The sequence below is a fragment of the Talpa occidentalis genome, unplaced genomic scaffold, assembly GCF_014898055.3.
Source record: "Talpa occidentalis isolate TD23 unplaced genomic scaffold, MPIMG_talOcc4v2.1 talOcc4.11, whole genome shotgun sequence".
Taxonomy (NCBI): domain Eukaryota; kingdom Metazoa; phylum Chordata; class Mammalia; order Eulipotyphla; family Talpidae; genus Talpa; species Talpa occidentalis.
This window is the reverse complement of record NW_023601104.1, coordinates 12307371-12327905: the sequence shown is the minus strand read 5'-3', so window position 1 is coordinate 12327905 and position 20535 is coordinate 12307371. Positions and strand designations below refer to the sequence as shown.

Here is a 20535-nt window from a genome sequence, read left to right as displayed (position 1 = left end):
TGTTTGCTGGCTTGTTTGTTTGTTTTGTTTATACATGCACTGGGTACAGTCAGAAGCGCGGGAGGGTGAGAGAATTCACCAGAGCCAGAGCAGGGAGCAGAGCAGGCAGAAGGACCGAAGTACACTGCTGAGGGGAGCAGCGGGCGGCAGGAGAGGTCTGCGCGCCATGTGGGACCCTCCTCCAGTGGCCGGGGAGCAGCCGGGGATCGAACCGGCGATGCAGAGGCCGCGGGCAGCCTCGCAACCCAGCGCTCAACCGCTGCGCCACCGGGGAGGCCCCCCCCAGGCAAATTCTTGAAAAGACAAAAGTACTTAGTGTAATGGTCTCCAAACTTCTTGTCCATACAACCCATCAGTAAATAATTTTTAAACATACTTATGTCATATGTGTATGTGTCCCTTTGGGTATGCATCCCCTGTTGTGGAAACAACTGTCTAGAGCATCACTGTCCAGAAGAACACTGCAATGATAGAAATGTTCGGTATAGTGGTCACTGACCCATGTGGCTATTGAACATTTAAATGTTGCTAGTTCAACTAAGGAACTGAGTTTTTCATTAAAATTTTTAAGTTTTTTTTTTTTAAAGTCATATGGCTACCATGTTGGACAACTTAGATGTAGTATAAAGTTTCTCAGACTTAGGCATTAGACTCATCTAGAGCATGTTCACAATACACATTTCCAGTTCTGACTACATCCTAAATCAAGAATCTCTTGGGATTGAGCCTTATAGTACTCAATGTAATTACTTCTATTTCTAAGCCGTGATTCTTCACTTAAATTCTAGAACTTTCCTTTTTGCCTCAGTGATCATCACACTAAGGATCAAAGAGCTTCTGTCACAGAGCAACCCCGATATTAAAACGGGTTCCTGGCTGTGGGTCCTCACCCACGCGCTTTAAAGGGACTTATGAATACTCTACTACACACACACACAAAAGGTTAATAAAAGGTTTATTTACAAGAGAAAAGGAAATAAGGAAAATGTACAACTCAGGAAAAAAATAGGGAAATAAAGTCTTTAATGCGTCCTACCCGATCCGGCGACCTGGAAACCCAAAGTCACTCTCAGAGCTGGCCGGGCGCTGCGAGCTGGCGGAGAGCCAAAATGGGGGCCCCAAAGCCCACGTGTCTGCCTTTTGTATCCACCTGGCTGCTAAACCGCACCCTCAGGTCCCAGCCATCTTCCCTTTGGTGGTGATGGGATTTGGAGTTCCCAGTGTCTTTGGCTTTGACCTGGGGTGGGGGTGGAGTCCACAAAGCCTATATGGAATTTGCTTTGGGACATCCTTTTCCCCCTATCACTTCTAGGAGAAAAACAGACCAGAGAGAAGAAAAGATGCCAAATTTAAGTAGTTGTGACTTTTCATTTTGAGTTTCTATGTAAGTTTTCATTTGAGAAAGGGTGCCTAGAGTTATATATATATAGCATATATATATATATATATATATATATATAAACATGTTGCTATATATATATATTGCTTTAGTTGGTGGTAAAATATTCTAGCAGGGATAAAAGTGAAGACAATGGAGAGAGGTATGGAAATGAAAATACAAGGCAATTATAATTGACAGGTTATACCAGAGTTATACCAGAGTAGCTGGCCACTACTAGGAAAAGAAATCATGCAGCCAGCCAAATTGTTCACAATTGGACTCCATTAAAATTTAAAACTTCTGTACAGGAAAGGACACCACTGAAATTAAAAGATATCCAGAGTTAGGTAGTATGTTCACATCAACTGTAGCCGGCCAGGGAGCAACCCACATGGCTCAGCAGACCTCTCCTGTCTTGCCTGCTGCTACCCTCAGCAGTATATTTCAGTCCATCTGCCTGTTCTGCTCCCCACTCTGTCTCTAGTGAATCCTCTCACCCCCCACACCTCTGGACTATACCCCAGTTCTTGTATGCACAAACAAATAAATCTTTAAAAGATTTATAATTTTGTAGGGTTATGTGGTGGTCATTTCACAAGGTATACAAATATCAAAGCTTTCTGTTGTACATCTGAAAATAATACTTCAATTGTACCTCAATAAAAATTTTAAAATATTACCTACATTAGGGAAAGAGGTTCACCCAGTGTAAAACTGCTAAAACCACATTAAGACTAGCCCCCCTGGTGGACAAGGGGTTAAGTCTCAGCACTATTGGGCCTCCCCTGGTGGCTGGTGGCAGAGCAGTTGAGTGCTGGGCTGCGAAGCTGCCTGCAGCCTCTGCAGCACCTGTTTGATTCCTGGCCACCAGCGAGGGTCCCACATGGCACAACAGACCTCTCCTGCCACACCCGCTGCTCTCCACAGCAGTGTATTTCGTCACTCTGCCTGTTCCACTCTCCGCTCTGGCTCTGGTGAATTCTCTCACCCTCCCGCGCTTCTGACTGTACCCAGTGCTTGTATAAATAAATAAATAAATCTTTAAAAAAAAAGTCTCAGCACTATCAAGCTGTCGGCAGCTGGGCAACCACTGCTGCTAAGTTTGATCCGTGGCCAGGGACCTGACCCATGTGGTGCAGCAGACCTCTCCTGCTAGTCTGCTGCTCCCCTCAGCAGTGTATTTCAGTGGATCCGCCTGTTCTGCTCCCCAGTCTGTCTCTGATGAATCCTCTCACGCCCTGCTTCTCTGGCCTACACCCCAGTTCTTGTATGCATAAATAAAAATGAATCATTTTTTAAAAAAGACTAGAAGGAATACTGTGCATAAAAGAAAATTTAGATTTTTGTGCATGAATGAGAGTGAGATACACACACACACAGAAAGAGAGAGAGAGAAACTACATTAGTAAAATGCAGCATTTAAAGATGTAAGAAGAGAGTGTTATTTGATAGATTTATCATGTGATCCAGCAATTCCACTCCTAGGTATCCATCTGAAGAATTTGAAAAGACATGTGGACTCCTATGTTCAGTACAACATATTAACAATAACCAAGAAAAAGAAACAACCTAAGTGCCCAGCAACAGATGAGTGGATGAAGTGGTATATACACAGGATGGAATACTGCTCAGCTATAAATAAAAGATGAAATTTTGCCATTTGTGACAACATGGATACAACTACTGGGGATTAAGCTAAGTGAAACATGTTAGAAGGAAAAAAATTAATATTGCATGATTTCGTTCGTATGTAAAATATAAAGAAACAAAACAAAGGAGCAGGCCAAAACAGAAACCCTTGGGCTCTGACTACAGAACTGAGGTTGGGGAGGGGGAAGCAAAGGGTGGAGAGAGGCCACTCGACTATGGTGGAGGGTTATTGGTACTTTTGTGCTGGGCATGGAGTATTAAGTTATAAGGGGTATGATTCTGGGCCTCCCTGGTAGCACAAGGGGTTACTCGCAGCATCACTAACTATCCACAGGCACTGCAGCACAATTTCCATCCCTGACCAGCCAGGGAAGTGACCCACATGGCGCAGCAGACCTCTCCTGACTCACCCGCTGCTCTCCTCAACAGTGTATTTCAGTAGATCAGCTTGTTCTGCTTCCCACTCTGTCTCTGGTGAATCCTCTCACCCTCCTCACTTCTGGCCTGTACCCCAGTTCTTGCATGCATAAATAAATCAATCTTTTTTTAAAAGGGGGAGTATGATTCTGTACTTCTAAAACATAGTTTTGTACACCAACATCACCTCAATTTCAAAATAATTTTTCAATACTTGGCATGAACAACAAAAGAGAGAACCCTGCAGCTGTGAAGTTTAAAAACATTTTCTTAGACCATCCATCCCTGCCCATTTGCTATGCCCCTCCTCCTAATGGATCAGAAAACCCATTTCATTTAAAACAGAACAAAAAAGAAACATGACTGTAATGGTCAATTTCATGTGTCAATTTTACTGGCCTAAGGGATGCTCAGATAGCTGGTAAAACTGAATTTCTGGGAGATTAGAATTTGATTCAGTACATCATCAATGTGGGTGGACATCACCCAACGGTTTCAGAGAAGAAAGAATTCTCTTTCTTCTTGAGCTGAGATGTCCATCTTCTGCTCTCATACTGAAGCTCCTGGTTCTCAGGCATTTGGACTGAATTATGCCACCAACTCTAGCGCCTTTCCAGCTTGCAGATTGCAGGTTGTGGGATTTCTCTGTCTTGTAACTGCATGAGTCAATTCCTGCAAAATGTACCGTAAGTCTTCATGTAACATCATTGATAGGTTCTTAATAGTGTTAATTAAAACAAGGTAACTGAAAACCTTGTATGTAGGAACCAGACAAGCCAAGGACTGATTATAATAATAACTTTTTTTTTTAAGATTTATTTTATTTATGCATACAAGAACTGGAGTGCAGGCCAGAGATACAGGGAGTGAGAGGATTCACCAGAGACAGAGTGGGGAACAGAACAGGCAGATCTACTGAATTACACTGCTGAAGGGAGCAGTGGGCGAGGCAGGAGAGGTCTGCTATGCCATGTGGGTCAGCTCCCTGGCAGGGGATCGAACTCATGCCACAGTGGCTAGCGATAGCTTGACAGTGCTGAGTCTTTAACTCATGCGCCACCAGGGAGGCACGTAATAGTAACTTTTATAGAGCAAAACTATAGGCTATAAAAGGACAGACATACCAATAAAGGAAATTTAACAAACTCCCCAAATCTAATAGATAAAATGGTCAAAAATTATTCAGGACATAGAGCTAAACAACACAGTGTGTAGTTGGGTCCTACAGTAAGCAGATACTAAGACAGATTTGGGAGTACAAAAGGGTTAACTTGCTGCACAAATCCATTCAGTCAAAACTGGGCAAAGGAGTACCACAAGTGCCAGGTAGATGGATTAAATTCCACTCAGGTTCCTTCCTGCTCTTCTTATCTAACAGTACCCTCATCATCTCCTGCTGACCTATGTCAACTACTTTTGACAAGATGGTGACCCTGCTTCTTGCTTACTAGTCCCTTGTTACCTGCATTCCAAAAGGCCATAGTTTGTAGTCTAGTAGATCCTTTCTCTGTCCCTGGCAAGAGTGAGTCCCTTTCAAGTTCCCTCTGACCTTGCAAACCTAGAGTTATAGTGACAGGTAGCACAGAGCCCTCCAGGCAGTCATTGGGAATGAGGTTAAGTGGAACCACTTAACCTGAACCTTAACTATTCTCCCTAGTAGGAACACAGCACCATACAGAAGCTACTGATTCAGTGCCTATACTACATTCTGGAGGATGAAACCCCACCTTCAAAGAGCACTGCCTTAAGCTGACATGTCAACTGCACCTTCCGCTGGCCACTCCGACATTATGTCAGCACAGCTGCTCCTGAATGGCACAAAAAGACCAGTGTATCCCATAATCATGGGCCCACTCCTATACCTCCATAGTTACAGTGGACTTCCCGTTTGTATGTTATATTATTTGGTATTACATGCAGTGGAACAGGTACTTTCTATGACCCCAGATGGTGAAGCTACCTGAAGCATGCTGGGTAGGAAAGGCAAATTCATACCTTGAATAAGTGTTTACTCTTGTGAAAATGAAGCACTGACTCTTCTAGAATAGAAACATCCAGTGTTGTCAATTTGCCACAAAGTAGCTGGTTGATCTCCATGAAGAACAGTGTCATAACAATAGAGCAATGGACTCTGTTGCTTGACAGGATGGATCTTCAAAAGTGGCAGTACCTCTAAAAGTCTCTGTTAGAGGAAGTCCATGCTGACAAGCCCCTGCTTTATCTCTGTCCATATGTGAGCCTATTGTGTTAATTGCCACAAAGTGCTAATATCTAAGTTCTTTTGGGTACTTAATTGTCTAGTACCTCTTCAGTAATGGATACTCTCTGGTGAGCATTAATATCTAACACCAAAGTCTTTACATTTTGAGCAACATAGACATATGTCCACCCACAGTATCATATATATGTTCTCTTGGTGTCCACTTCTTTCACTTGTAAGAGTCATCCATGTTGTTAGATGTTCTTTCCATTATTGCTAGGTAATTCAATTACACAAATTCAGAATTTGTCCCTTCTGTTGACAGACATCTGAGTTGTTTCTAATTTTTGGCTATTATAAATGAAAGTTGTTATGAACACTTTACACTGTTTTATTGTAGATATATGCATTTCTCTTGGAGATTATATGTATGTGTACATGTGTATGCACCATATCAAATGTTTGTCCAAAGTTTCCCTTGCTCTATATTGTTGCCAACAATGGCAATGAGTATTATCTATCTTTTCTAAAAATTTATTCTTATTTATTTGCGCATACAAGAACTGGGGTATAGGCCAGAGGTACAGGAAGTGAGAGGATTCACCGGAGACAAAGTGGGGAGCAGAACAGGCAGAGCTACTGAAATACACTGCTGAGGGGAGCAGCGGGAGAGACAGGAGAGGTCTGCTGTGCCATGTGGGTTAGCTCCCTGGCCAGGACTGAACTCACGCCACAGTAGCTGGCAATATTTTGATAGCGCTGAGTCTTTAACCCCTGCACTGCCAGGGAGACCCTGTCTTTTTAACTGTGGTCATTGTTGGGGGATTTACAATGTAGATGATAAATGGATTTTTTCTTGTTCCTTCCAATATTTATTCCTTATTTCTTTTCTTCTCTTACAGTATAGGATATAATATAATGTGGTGACTTAATGGTAATATTAGAAAATAATCATAGAGAAGCTTTGTCAAGTCATGCTAAAGGCAATGAGGAATCACTAATATTTTTTCATAGATAAATAATGTAGTTAATGTATTTAGAAAGAACTCTTTAGAAACTGAACATAGGGTCAGGGAAAAGACAAAACTTGCAAGCTAATCATATATCTGAGGCATATGACAGGGGAGGAGGAGGGAAGGGGGTTAAAACAGGGGAGGGATGAACACAAGACACTGTGGTAATGGATCATGGGTGCTGTGGTTGTGGGAGAGCTATGGAGAGATCAAATAATATATAAAAATGAACAACGATGCAAGAAAATAAAAATAACAAATTTAATAAAATAGCTCTCTAGCTATAGTGGGTGGGGGAGGAAAAGAAACTAAGGAAGGCTAGAGGGGAGACCAGTTAGAAGCCTCCTGCAGTAATGTAGCTCAGAGGGTGACCTAAGCTAGAATGGAAAAGAATTGATTTTTGAAAGGTAAAATATAGCCATCTCCATTTAGTCCACATCAAGTGTGATTTCAGTAATCCAATCAATAAAAATGTGGACACATTTTAAACCATTTTGAGGACAGAATTTCCTTTAGAGAAAATTCATCTTGAGAAGCCACTAAATTTTTTTTTAACAAATGTTATCAAACTGTTAACAAAAAGTACTTGAAACAAATGAAACTAATGGGTTAAATGTAAAAATGTAAAATTAATATGTGACACGAGTAATGCCAAATCAGTTGCTAGAACTTGTTTCCTTATAAACATTTTTAAAAGATTTATTTATTTATGCATACAAGAGCTGGGATGCAGGCCAGAGCCACATGGAGGGTGATAGGATTCACCAGAGACAGAGTGGGGAGCAGAACGGGCAGATTGACTGAAATACACTGCTGAGGGGAGTAGCAGGTGAGACAGGAGAGGTCTGCTGCACCATGTGGGTCAGCTCCCTGACTGGGGATCAACTCATGCTGCAGTGACTGCAGATTGCTTCATAGTACTGAGACCCAATCCCTTGTGCCACCACGGAGGGTCTGTTTCCTTATAAACATGTCCCAATAAAGGCAAATCACAAATTATTAATTCTAGTTTCCAAGATAAGTTGACTAAGTTGAAATAAAGTAAAGGTTGCCTTTGATAAGCAATATAGACTAACTGAAAAAGTAAATTATAACATAATTATAAACTAATACCAATTTGGAAAAAAAAAGAACAAAGACAGCCTTATAAGCAGGAGAAAAGGTGGCAAAAGGGAAAAAATGTGAATTATGCAAAAAGACAAAAGCAGGTGACTTCTGGAGAATATAACTCACTGAGCTGTGACATTTGCCCCCAAAATAGCTCTCGAACTACCTCCTTCTACCACTCTGCATCCTTTGCTTTTGTCTTCCTTCTTTTTGCCTTGAGTCTTTCCCTATCTCATCTCACTTCATAGTTTCCCCAGCTTCAATGTCATCTCTAGGTGTGCGTCCAATCTTGACCTTGCTAGTAAGTGTAAGATGTTGCTTGCATATGCATTAGAAAGCTACACAAGATATCAATACCAAGTAGTTGGCAAACTAAAAGATTGAAAGACATACATGGGAAGGAAGCTAACTCTTTACAATGTACCTTTTGAATGCTGAACCATATAAATATATATTCTGTTTTTTTTTGTTTGTTTGTTTGTTTATACATGCACTGGGTACAGTCAGAAGCGCGGGAGGGTGAGAGAATTCACCAGAGCCAGAGCAGGGAGCAGAGCAGGCAGAAGGACCGAAATACACTGCTGAGGGGAGCAGCGGGCGGCAGGAGAGGTCTGCACGCCATGTGGGCTCCTCCTCCGGTGGCCGGGGAGCGGCCGGGGATCGAACCGGCGCCGCAGAGGCTGAGGGCAGCTTCGTAACCCAGCGCTCAACCGCTGCGCCACCGGGGAGGCCCTATATTCTGTTAAACAACAAACAAGTAAGCGAATCAAATCAGTAAACAAGGATATAGTCTGTCAAATCCTCCTTCTGACATTTTCAGTCAGACTGGGCTAGTGTTTTTTTCCTGTCAGGAAAGAATAGGCAAGGAGCAGCTAAGAATAAAACAAACTGTTCTAAGATCCTTTAGGGAGCAGCCTCAAGGTAGAGTTAAACACAATACAATGAGAGACATGGAAAGGTAAGCCTTGAGCTCAGGCAGGAATGAAAGCTTTTACATAGGTCAAATTATCCCATTCAGTGAGTGACCTCTTCTGAATCTTGTAGTTGCATCTTCCTTTTAAATGTTGACTTTGGGGCCTCCCTGGTGGCGTAGCGGTTGGGCGCTGGGTTGCGAGGCTGCCCGCAGCCTCTGAAGCGCCGGTTCGATCCCCGGCTGCTCCCCGGCCACCGGAGGAGGGTCCCACATGGCGCGCAGACTTCTCCTGCCGCCCGCTGCTCCCCTCAGCAGTGTACTTCGGTCCTTCTGCCTGTTGTGCTCCCTGCTCTGGCTCTGGTGAATTCTCTCACCCTCCCGCGCTTCTGACTGTACCCAGTGCTTGTATAAATAAATAAAAAAAAAAATAAATCTTTAAAAAAAAAAAAAAAAAAAAAAAAAAAAATAAATGTTGACTTTGCTCCAAGTCCCCATCTTGCCCTCTTGCCTTCCTGCATTTTGTGCTCTTTCTTGTGGATTTCATCCAACAAAGTCATTGATTCTAGTTAGGACCAAATCAAATGATGAGCGAGAAAGAGAGAGATGAGAAATAAAGCTATTTGTTGAATAGCAGCTAATGTTGCTTGAAACTCAGCTTTATGGTTTATGAGGCTTTTTAACACGAGTATATTTTAAAGGTCGGCAACATCACTGTATTTATTTCTGGGTTCCTGTCATTTCCTTCTCACTATGTTGTGCGCATGACTTTGGTCTGGACACCATGTCAAAGTTAATAGGTTTACTCTTGCAGAGTGGGGCTTTACCATTTGAAAAAGGCCAACACAATTACTGCCCCATGTATAAAATGGCACAATGGGAAAACAACAATTGGAGGGACATCAAAGTAAGGCTGATTTGATTTTTTTTTAAATTTTTGTTTAAAATTCTTAGCAAAGGGCCTCCCTGGTGGCTCAAGGGGTTAAGATGCAACCTATGAAGCTGTCCGCAACCACTGCAGCATGAGTTCAATCTCCAGCCAGGGAGCTACCTACATGGTGCAGCAGACCTCTCCTGACTAGCCCACTGCTCCCCTCAGCAGTGTACTTCAGTAGATCCACCTGTTCTGCTCACCACTGTTTCTGATGAATCCCCTCTTCCCTCCCCCGCACCTCTGACCTACACCCCAATTCTTGTATGCATAAATAAATAAATCTTTTAAAAAAATGGAAGTGGGAGATGGAAGGTGTGTCAGAGAGCTGTGCTATGAGGGCTAGGCCCCCTGGTGCTGCAGACTTTGGAGGGAGAGGAAGGGGGCCAGCGCCAAGGTACGCAGGTGCCTCTAGAAGTTGGAAAAAGCAAAGGACCCAACTTAATTTTAACCCTGTGAGATCCATGTCACCTCTGACCCACCGAAGTCTAAGATAATAAATTTGTGTTGTGTTCAGCCTCTATGTTTGTGGCAATTTGTTATATCAGCATAGAAAATTAATGCATTCCCTTCAGGATTTAGTAGAATTGAGCAATTCCTAAACTTGCACACACACCCCCATTTCTATATAGATGTCTATCAGGGGATCCATTTCATAGATGACCCACTAAATAGTTGAGAAGTCTTTTCCACAAAATATTTTTTTAAAAGATTTTATTTATTTATACAAGATTTATTTGTTTATACCAGAGACAGAATGGGGAACAGAACAGGCAGACGGACCAAAGACACTGTTGAGGGGAGCAGCAGGCAAGGCAGGAGAGGTCTGCCACGCCATGTGGGTTTCTCCCTGGCCAGCCAGGAATCGAACCCGTGCTGCAGAGGCTGGGGACAGCTTCATAGTGTGGCACTCAACCCGCTGCACCACCGGGGAGGCCCTCCACAAAATATTTTATTTTGAACATCTTAAATATACACCAAAGTGAAAGAACTTCACACAGTGATTATCCATATACCTCCTTGCAGATTCTATCAATAAAAATTTACTATATTTGCTGTATCATATATTTACCCAATTATTTATCCCTTGATCCATCAATAGTATTCATTTCCTGGGTGAATTTCAAAGTAAACTGCAGACATCAATACATACCCACCCACTTAAGCACACATGTAATTAGAGTTTGATATTCTGCAAATTTTATTTTTTCCAATAATTTTTCTAAAAATTTGATACCAAAATAGGAGAGCACTATTATATTCCTTATATATTATTATGAAAATTGTGTTATCTTGGTGGATTAGCTAGAATTACCGACGGCTTTCGCAATATAACACAAATTAAGTAAGTGGTGTAGATCATTAGTGCTGCTTACTTCTAAATGAACACCCTTCTGTGAGTCTGTCCTTGCCTTCTGTCAGCTGGCACAACATTGTTGAACAACCTACACAAGGAACTACTGAGCACAGCTGAAAACTAAGGTAATCTTGTAGTAATCTGAACATTTACATTCCTAAAATAAGAATTTGGATTTTGAAGTAGCTGCTGCTTTTTATGTTTTCTCCTCTGAGGTCAGATGTGGCAAATCACTAGCCAAAGGCACCATAATCCTTTCTTGAGTGCATCCTGTACAGAGCTCTTCAAAATTTTCAATTTTGTTTAATGTAAAACTTACATACAATGAAATACATAAATCTTAAGTGTACATCTACTGAATTTTGACAAACACATGTGTTTGTATAACTCAACCCCATATCAAGATATAGAACATTATCATCATCCTTCATACCCTACGAGTTAATCCTGCTCCTTATCTCCTCAGAGGCAACCACTACTGCTGTAATCTCTTTTCTTTCTTTTTTTTTTTTTACCATAGATTAGTGTGTTCTGTTCCAGAGCTATATAAATAGAATATAAATGGAATAACACACTGTATCATTTTTTCCTATGAGGCTTCTTCATATAAATGCTATCGTATGATTGGGGGTGGGGGTTTATATTCTTCCATTGAACATATTAGTTGTGAGATTTCATCCACGTCATTGAGTGTATCAGTTCCTTTTTACTGTTTAGTATTCCATTTATATTCATAAATATAATGATGGACCTCTGGACTTTTTCCTCCTGGGGGCTATTATAAAGATTCTTTGAAAATTCTTGCCCAGATAACATCACAAGAAAAATATTTTAAGATGGTATTTGTCATAACCATGACCAGGATTCTAAAAATTATAAAAATCCCTAGTCATTGCTTTGGTTAATAGCAGACCTTTCTGTTTTGTTTCAGTACAGCTACAGCTGGCGGTTTGGAATACCATGATCACTAGGGTATGCCATTAGCTTTGCCAGTGAATCTTCGTGGCAGTGGTGCCTGAAAATCTCTGAAAATCTGTCCAGCATTTGGAGTAATCACTAAACCAGTCTGAAACTCACTCATTTTTTTCCAGACAGTCATAGCACACATCAGGAATTACTATATCATCTCATCACTTTCTAATTTTAAAATAGTAATTATAGAATGATACTAATATAATGGATGACCTTGAAACTAAGACGAAACCTAAAAGACTGAGCAAATGTATAGAATTCACTGATTACTAGAATAAAACTTGCAAAAAGTTAATTGTTGGGCCTCCCTAGTGTGCAAGGGGTTAAGCACAGCACTGTGAAGCTATCCGCAGCCTCAGCAGCACAAGTTCGATCCCACGCTGGTCAGGGAGCAATCCACAAGGCACAGCAGACCTCTCCTGTCTTGCCCGCTGCTCCCCTCAGCAGTGTATTTCAGTCAGTCTGCCTGTTCTGTTCCCCACTCTGTCTCTGGTGACTACACACACACACACACACACTCACTCACTCTCTCTCTCTCTTTCTCTCTCTCCTCCCCCTGCACCTCTGACCTGTACCCCAGGTCTTGTATGCACAGACAAATAAGTTTTTTTAAAAAAGTTAATTGTTAACATTAATTGGTAAAGTTCTATATTTCATAAAAGACATACAAGGGAAATAGATCTAGAAATAACTATAATTAGAATTACTTTTATAAATGCAAATGAACACATTTAGTTTCTTTTCTCATTTTACTGGTTCTAACTAGTATCAATCTTCCATGATATTAGGTCTACTTTAATAATCATCATCAAATGCAAATTGATATTCAACAGTTAAATGCAATGAATTCAGGGCCTCCCCCAGTGGCACAGTGGGATGGGCGCAGTGCTGTGAAGCTGTCTGCAGCCTCTGCAGTGCGGGTTCAATTCCCGGCCAGCCAGGGAGATACCCACATGACGCAGCAGACCTCTCCTGTCTTGCCTGCTGCTGCCCTCAGCAGTGCTTTCGGTCTGTCTGTCTGTTCTGCCCCCTACTCTGTCTCTGGTGAATTCTCTCACCCTTCCACGCATCTGGCCTGTACCCCAGTTCTTGTATAAACAATCTTAAAAAAAATAAAGGCAATGAATTCACATCTCCTGATATACCTATAATACAGTTATTCCAACACATTATAATGGAATTTGTAGGTACACTAATCCACTATGAAAGCCTTAAGGACTGGGTTTAGTTTACTCATGTTTGTTTGCCCAGTGCAGGTTGTAAATTTTTTCTTTATTGAATTAAGTAATGTTCAAATAGAAACTGGTTAGAGAGATGAAAAAATTTAAAAACAGAACTATTGTTGCCTGGTTTGTGGAAGCACTTGAATACCAGTCTACTATTGAGTTTCATAGGAATATACAGTTTTTAAAAACAATTTTACTGAATCACCTACCATATAATTCACACATTTAAAATGTGCAATTCAAAGATTTTTTTTAAAAAGATTTTTTTTTTGTGCACACAAGAGCTGGGGTGTAGGCCAGAGATGCAGGGGGGTGACAGGATTCACCAGAGACTGAGTGAGGAGCAGAACAGGAGGATCTACTGAAATACAAAGCAGGCGAGACAGGAGAGGTCTACTGTGCCATGTGGGTTAGCTCCCTGGCTGGCTATGATTGAACACACGCTGCAGTGGCTGCCAATAGCTTGATAGTGCTAAGACTTAACCCCTTGTGCCACCAGGGAGGCCCGAAGATTGGTTTTTGAAGAGAGATGGAAAGCAAGAAGGGGTCTTTTTCCTGTGAGTTGCACACTGGCACATAGTGTATGTGGTGTTTTCTTTCTGATGATGATGTAAGTAATCCATTTAAATCATTTCCTGTTTGAATTTGGAGAAGGCTAGTAAGTGGCAAATCAGTGGGTATCCAAAGATAAGTAGAGGTGGCCACAAGTGGTGTAAAAGGGAAAGAAGAAAGGGATTCTTCAGAATGTTATTTATTCTGAGTTAGCAGAAAAGAAGCTGTGCAAAAAGGATTTTTATGAGTTTTTTGGAAGGTTCAATGTAAATCTGACTTTTGCTCATTTTTCATTTTTTCTCAAATTTTATTGATTTGTTACTTGTTTAAATAACTATGTAATTTTGAGAATACAACTTCACACCTCCATATGTGCACATGCTTCATTCAGCAACCAGCAAAGCGCATTCTTAAACACACTCCAAGAGTGATCCTAGAGTCAAAGTCTCATTCCTTCAGCCTCAGTACTCCAGAGCACATATCTCTAGACTTGAATCATTCCTCTTTTTTTATTTGTATTAGTCATCAATTGCTGCATAAAAATTTACCCCAAACTTAGTGCTTATAGTTTATAGTTTATAGTTTCTGTGGGTCGGCATTTTGGGACTAGCATATCTGGGTGGTTCTGATTTGGAGTATCTCACAACGTGGCAGTCAAGATATGCCAGCGGGGACTGCAGTCATCTGAAGGACTCATTCCCAAGAATGGTGCACTAACGTGACTGTCACGTTGGTAGCAACTACTGCTATGATGCCTCAGTTCCTTGCCAAATGCCACTCCACATGGGGCTACTTATGTGTTCTCATGTTATGGCAACTGCCTTTCATCTAACTAAGTGACCTAAGAGAGCATAAAGTGAAAGCTGAGTTGTCTTTTATGGCTTGGAATTTACAAACCCTATTTTCTGAGAAGGTCCATTGTCTATACAAGTCAGACTAAATCAGTAAGGGAAGGATAACAACCACACAAGGGTGGACATACAAAGAGGCAGAGACCACTGGAGACCATTTTGGAGGCCTGCAGCTATATTTATTTTTAAATATATGAAATATAATTAATTATATATGTACCCAGATTTATTATTAATATGCAATATATTAACAATAATTGATATATAAAATATATAATGACATATACATACCACAAAGGTTATTCCTGAATTCTGGTACCATCTCTTGAAATAGTATATTACCATTTACCGTAAGTGAAAAAAATCTCTCTTAAGACAGACACATAATTCTTAAATGTGAAAGACCAGAGAAAAAGGGAAGCCTGGAAAACTGTATTTCTTGGGCAGTTCAATATCCCAGGGTTCTCAATTTTATAACATAAACTTTCACTATATAATCATTCTTACACTTCCTGCCCTGAGATACAGTGGTGTCCTAGTCTCAAGATACTCATGACAGAACACTTCCCTCTACAATGCATTTAAAAAATAAACAAAACTCTTTCTTAGAAGTAAAATTGCAAGTGACATGCTAATACACATAGAACACTTTAAAGATTCCACTACAAATCTAGTTAAAACATTATACTAGTATAGCAGGAAGGAGGTTACAAAATCAATTTACAAAAATCAGTTGAGTTCATAAATGCAAACATCACAGCTGGAAAGGAAGAAATCAAGAAAACAATACAATTTACAATTACATCAAAAAGAAATACCTAGGAGTAAACTTAACAGAGGTAAAGGACCTGTACAATGGGAGCAAAATGATATTGTTAAAAGAAATAGAAGATACAAAGAAATGGAAAGATATCCCTTGTTAATGGATTGGAAGAATAAACAATGTTAAAATGACCATCTTACCCAAAGCAATACACAAATTCAATGCAATCCCTATAAAAGTTTCAATGACATTCTTCAAAGAAATAGTATAAACATTACTGAAATTCATATGGAACCACAAAAGACCGTGAATAGCCAAAGCAAAAAGAATGATGGCATCACACTACCAGACTTCACACTAGACTACAAAGCTATAAAAATAAAAAAAAAGTATGATACTAGAACAAAAACAGACAGACCAATGGAACAGAATAGAGAACCAAGAAATAAATCTACACTTATTTGGATAGTTAATATATGAAAAAGGAACCAAAAATATACATTGGAGAAAGGAAATTCTCTTCAACAAATAAATGGTTTTGGGGAAAATTGGACAGCCACATGCAAAAGAATGACATTAGACCACTATCTCATACTATACACAAAAATTAATGCAGGATATATAAAGACTTGAATGTAACATCTGAAAACATAAAATATATAGAAGAAAACACGTGTAAAACACTCCATGATGTATGCCTCGATGATGTTTTTGTAGATTCCACAAGAAAAACAAAAGAGAATATAAACAATCGGGACTACATCAAACTTAAAAGCTTCTGCACAGAGAAAAAGTATCACTAAAGATAACCCTACTGAATAGGAAAAAATATTTTCACAACAAACATCTGACATGGGGCAGATATCCAAGATCTACAAAGAACTCATATAAATCAACAAAAAGAAAACAAACCAATTTTAAAAATGGGCAAAGAACTAAATTGGCAATTCTCCAAAGAAGACATACAGATAAACAACAGGCACAGGAGAACATGCCCATCATCACTATGGTCAGGGAAATGCAAATCAAAGCCACAATAATAGACCATCTCATGTGTGTGGGAACGGCCCTTATCAAAAAGACCAGAAACAATAAGTGATGGTGAGGATGTTAATAAAAAAGAATACTTATACACTTTGGTTCAGGGACAGGTCAGTCCCTATGGAAAGCAGTATGGCGATTTCTTAAAATATTAAACATTGGGGCTCCCTAGTGGCACAAGGGGTTAAGCACAGCACTATGAAGCTACCCACAGCCTCTGCAGCACAGCGGGCCAGGGAGCAACCCACATGGCGCAGTAGACCTCTCCTGTCTCGCCCGCTGCTCCCCTCAGCAGTGTACTTCAGTCAGTCTGCCTGTTCTGTTCCCCACTCTGTCTCTGGTGAGTCCTCTCACCCCCCCGCACCTGTACCCCAGCTCTTGTATGCATAAATAAATAAATTAAAAAAATTTAAACATTGATCTACTATGTTTCAGCATTCTGCTCCTAGGTATCTACCCAAAGGATGCAAAAACACCAATTCAAATGGATATAATTGCAGCACTACTTACAACAGTCAAGTTATGGAAACAACTTAAGTGCCCAAGGACAGATGAGTGGATTAGGAAGATGTGGTTTATATACACAGTGGAATACTACTTAACTATAAAAAATAGATCAACTCTTGCCATTTCTGACATGGATACAACTGGGAAGGATTATGTTAAGTGAAACAAGTTAGAAGAAGGAAAAAAAATACCAATAATGGAGTCTCACTGGTGGTGCAAGGGGTTAAGACTCAGCACTATGAAGCTATCAGCAGCTATGGCAACACAAGTTTGATCCCCAACCAGTCTTGCCCTCAGCTCCTGTCGCAGTGTATTTCAGTCAGTCCGCCTATTCTGCTCCCCACTCTTTCTCTGATGAATCCCATCTCTCCCCCACCTCCACACCTCTGGCCTGTACCCCAGCTCTTTTATGCATAAATAAATAAAATACATCTTTAAAACAAAAATACCAATAATGTCCCTTCTATGTGGGCTATAGAGAAACCAAACAAAGGATCAGAAAAAAACAAACCAAAATATCTGACTGTAAAACTGAGGGGGAGGTAAAGGTGGAGAGGAGAGCAAAATGGGAGGAGGCACAATGGACTATAGTGGAGGCCTATGGGTGCTTTGGTGGTGGGTGTGGTGTGGTAACCTACACCTGAAGGTGTGATCCTGTACCTCTAAAATCATGCAGTGTTGTCAATCACAGTTGCTACCAAAAAACACACAAAAACCACAAAACAAACACCCTGTTCTTTCCTGATATAAGGTTTCTGGACTGCTTTTTTACACATTCTATCTTTTTTTTTTTTTTAAAGATTTATTTATTTATGCCTACAAGAACTGGGGTACAGGCCAGAGGTGTGGGGGGTGAGAGGATTCACCAGAGTCAGAGCAGGGAACAGAACAGGCGGATTGACTGAAATACACCACTGAGGGGAGCAGCGGGCGAGACAGAAGTCTGCTGCACCATGTGGGTAGCTCCCTGGCCAGGGATCGAACTCATGCTGCAGAGGCTGTGGGTAGCTTCATAGTGCTGTGCTTAAACCCTTGCGCCACCAGGGAGGCCCACATTCTCTTTATCTTATCTTTCATGGATTTGCAAATGAGAATTGGTCATCAATATCAAAATAATAATAATTGTTCCATCATTTGGAGAATTCAATTCTGCCTACTGACTCGTTTTAAATAACAAATTCATTAAAATGCTCACTCATAGCAGAGGTTATATCTCAATGGCTTAAAGATGACAAGCTGTATTTGCTGAGTGAAAAATATTTTCCTCAAATAGAAAATAGTTACTGGAAATACTGGGCATAATTTGAATGAGTCTGGAGTTTTTCCATGTAAATTTCTTTAAATTTAGAGAAATGTTTACAGAAACTCCAATTCAAAGGAATTCAAATCACTTACCCAGCCAATACTCCGAAGTGAACTGCTAAAGTAATGGTAAGAGCAACTTACCATTTCTTTAAGGGGAAAGAAAACAATTTGGCAACTTCTTTAAGTTTGAATGGAACAAGATGAGCTGCATCATCAATTACCTTTAATGTACATTTTGTCCTGCGTTTCATCCAAGAATCTGGACATGACAGACAGTAGAGGTGCCTGCTGATTTTTAAGAAGTGTCAAGAGGCTGTGGCATTTCTGGAAAAGAAGATTCTATAACCATTCTGAGATCAACATAAGATTCATATTGAACTTCCATATTCTTAATCAGCTTTAATCATAATGTCACTCGAGTGAAGAGCGAGACTTGAAGTGAAGCTCATAATTCACTGCATCCCTGGAGTCACTGCGATTATTAAGTAAAAAAGCATTGGCCATGGGAAGTTTGAGACACCTGAGTTTTAGTTCTGCTATGAATTAGCTTTATAAGCTTAGGAAAGTAGATTAACCTCTGAGTTTTTTCTTCTGTACGGTGCCAAGGAGAGGAGAGGGTCTTAATCTTAAGGTTTCCTTTTCATCACAGAGCTTGGTACAGTCAACACCAAATACAAAGTTCCACCACACAGCCTCACGGCTCCGCCCTCCTCGCTTTTCTTTGAAAAATTTCGAGGCTCTCCTACATTTTCTTGCTTAGAACCCCACACTGGTGCTCTAGAGGGCCTCTCACTGAACCCTGTTATCTGGTGGTGTTTTTCAAAAAGGGAATCACCTATGGTTCTTCGTGGGTTGTGAAAAGCGCAGGGGTACAACGGGCTCCAGGCTGACATTATTTACTGGAGGTCTCTGACTTCGTTTTCCCTGACACCTTTGTGCGTTTCCCCGGAAGCCACCGATGAAAGCCCCCGTTAGGCGGCCATGGGGGAAGAAGGCGCCACAACGGCCAGCTCTTGGCTCTGGTTCTGAGGTGGAGGCATGGCAGGGCCTCCCGCTTTAGGGCCCTTCTTCGCGACTGTGTAAACTCGTATCGTGACAAAGCATTTCCAGTTTTCTCCCGAAAATCTCAACCTGAGGTGACAACCGCGCCTCTACGGCCAAGTTAAACCGCTGAGGTACCTGCGCCCCGCGGTGGCCCAACCACCAGTCTCAGGAGCCCCACTTCCGGCGCCCGCCGGCGGGCGGTTGCGCTTGAGGTCGGAACTACCAGGCCCAGAATCCCCGCGCGCATGCGCGCTGCCTTTGTGATGCTCCTTTCCCGGTAACTCGCCCTCTCAGGCAAACCTGAAGATAGCGGCAATTCTCCGGTCGGGGGTGGAGACGCACTCGCCAGACACTCCGCCCCCTTCGTGATAGACAATGGAACCAGCCAACCGACGTGGCGGACTGGGGACGTACTCTCCAATAAGCATTTGTGGCGGGGAGGTGGGCGTGGTCTGTGGCGGGGCAGGTGGGCTAGGCTGTGCCGGGTTGCGAAGGGGGAGAATAACGTCGGGTCGGGTCAGCAGGCGCTGCAGTAGTCGCCGCAGCGGCGATGGGAGCGGTGGGGACCGGGCGGCGGCGGCGGGGGCAGGAGGCGGAGCAGGGGCTGGCGCAGGAGCAGCGGCTGGGGGCGGCCCGCAGCAGCACTAACAGCAGCAGCCGCCGCCGCCGCCTGTAAACGCTGCGGGCGCCCGAGGGTACCGCCCGGCCCGCCGGCCCGCGGAGCCGCGCTCGGGTCCCGCCGCAGTCGGCGGCGGGGGATGGGCAGGTGGCTGCGGTCCCGCCTGCTGAGGGTTGACCCCTGTCGGCTCCAGCCCTAAACTGGACTCGAGCCCTCTCCCCGAAATCTCTGCGTCCGCCGGGGCCCAGGTAGGACACACCCCCCTGAAACCCCCAAGAGCGCCGCTGGGGGACACCCCAAACCCTCCCTCCCCCCCACCCCCTCCTCAGGCCGCACCCCTCGCCCAGTCGCCGACCCTGCTGCGGTGAGGAGGGCGCTGGAGACTCTTGGGGGGCAGCCCACGCCCTGGGTTACTCCACCTCGGAGACGGTCTCTCCAGGTGTTCCCCAAGGGCTCTGCCGCGTTTAGTGTCTGCACGGAACTTGGAGGCTCACGAAGCTTCTCTCTGCGGGTGACCCACATATCACTTGTGTTCCTGCTGCCTTTGGTATCAGAACTGAACACAGAGGAGTCTCTGGATCTGCTGAGCTGTTCTCTCTCCACCCCCACCCCCCACGATGGAAGGGGCATGTCACGGTAGAATCTGCTTGCTGTGTAGTATTAACGACGACGGCCACGACTTTGTGGTA

General features: G+C 42.4%; 1 protein-coding gene and 1 long non-coding RNA gene across 6 annotated transcripts in view; one reads left to right on the top strand and one right to left on the bottom strand.

Annotated features, from left to right (window-relative positions):
• LOC119238541 (uncharacterized) overlaps positions 1-19466 on the bottom strand; it is a 105975-nt gene extending 86509 nt beyond the window's left edge. For all 5 annotated transcript variants that reach the window (XR_005123598.2, XR_008554010.1, XR_008554012.1 and 2 more), the window contains exon 1: positions 18405-19466. This is a non-coding gene — a long non-coding RNA (uncharacterized LOC119238541). The remainder of the gene's footprint in view (positions 1-18404) is intronic.
• A 558-nt stretch (positions 19467-20024) lies between these two features.
• Positions 20025-20535, top strand: part of TTBK2 (tau tubulin kinase 2) — a 140236-nt gene continuing 139725 nt past the window's right edge. The window contains exon 1 of the mRNA XM_037502317.2: positions 20025-20094. The gene's annotated coding sequence lies outside the window, so the exon portion shown is untranslated. The remainder of the gene's footprint in view (positions 20095-20535) is intronic.